Genomic DNA, 1,318 nt, shown 5'->3' with positions numbered 1-1,318 from the left:
AGCACCTGAGCCGACATACCTGCTAGTACAGCGCCTGTTTCGCTTAATGGAGTGCAGCGAGCGTCGTATCATGCGATGTCTCGATCGCATAGACCAAGTGTTTGTATCGCAGGGCATTGAGCTGCCTCCTCTCCCAGACTCCCCCGCCTCTGATGAGCAGGATCAGGAGGAGGAGCATGTTGAGGAGCCGACTCAGCAGGAGGCACCCCCAGAACACAGGCCACCACAGAGGTTCAACAGCCCCCTGAGGACCCACAGCCACAGCCTGAGCCTGTGCCACAGGCCGGCGTGCCTGTTGACCCCCAGCCCGTGCTTTAGCAGTAGCATCAAGGACGATGCTTCATCCTAAAGTGTGGGGAGGTCACCGTTCGTGACCGGTGGATAGCACATGTGTGGTGAACTTTCGAACATTTATCTTCTAATCTCTGCTGCTTTATTTCATTTTGCACTTTATCTTTGAGATTACTTTGAGACTATTGTATATATTTGTTATCTTGGGATTACTTTATCTTAGTCATCGCATTTCGCACCTTAGATTGTATACATTCCATATTTTGGTTAGATTTTTTATCATATAGTTGTTTTAGCATTTTTGGTCATGAATTGGAAAAACATTGTGAATTGTTGAAACCTAGTTAATTCCCTTTGCGTATGAATTCTGCTTTGATTGGAAAAGGGGTAAACAAAGAATTTTTTTTTAGTTTTCCAAATCACAACATTGCATTAGAATAAGCTTAATCAATATGATGAAAATTTTTAAGAAATCCATTTCTAGGACACCACCCCAATTGGTTGAAATTTTTTTAGGACTCGCTTGAATTATACAGTTTGTGGATCATGTTTTGAGCAAAGAACACAAGCATGTGAGTTTTGAGCCTAATTGTATGGTTACATCATATGACCACTTATTTTCATTCTTGTGTGCATTATTCTCTTCCTATGAGTGTAATCTTTGATTTGTTTGATTCTTTATGTTCATTGTTTTGTGTATACATGCATTTATATGATTGAGGCCCTTGTTCAAATAGCTCACTTAACCAAATAGCCTACCTTTTATCTTCTATTGTTAGCCAATTTGAGCCTATGCTTAACCCATTTGTTCATAATTATTGCACATTACAAGCCTAAGTGAAAAACAATAAATGTCCCTTGTTTGGATCTTTGATTAGCTTAGGCTAGTGAGAGTGTTCATTATTAGATTTTGGGTAAGTTGAGTACATTGGGTAAGAGATGAAAGCATGTTTTGTAGTTGTGTTGAAAATCTTAGGAATTGGGTACATACTCATGTATTAATCATGTGTAAATCATATACCTTGAT

Source organism: Arachis ipaensis, chromosome B4, assembly GCF_059453495.1.
Source record: "Arachis ipaensis isolate K30076 ecotype BB chromosome B4, ASM5945349v1, whole genome shotgun sequence".
Taxonomy (NCBI): Eukaryota; Viridiplantae; Streptophyta; class Magnoliopsida; order Fabales; family Fabaceae; genus Arachis; species Arachis ipaensis.
Note: the sequence above shows the minus strand (reverse complement) of the source record.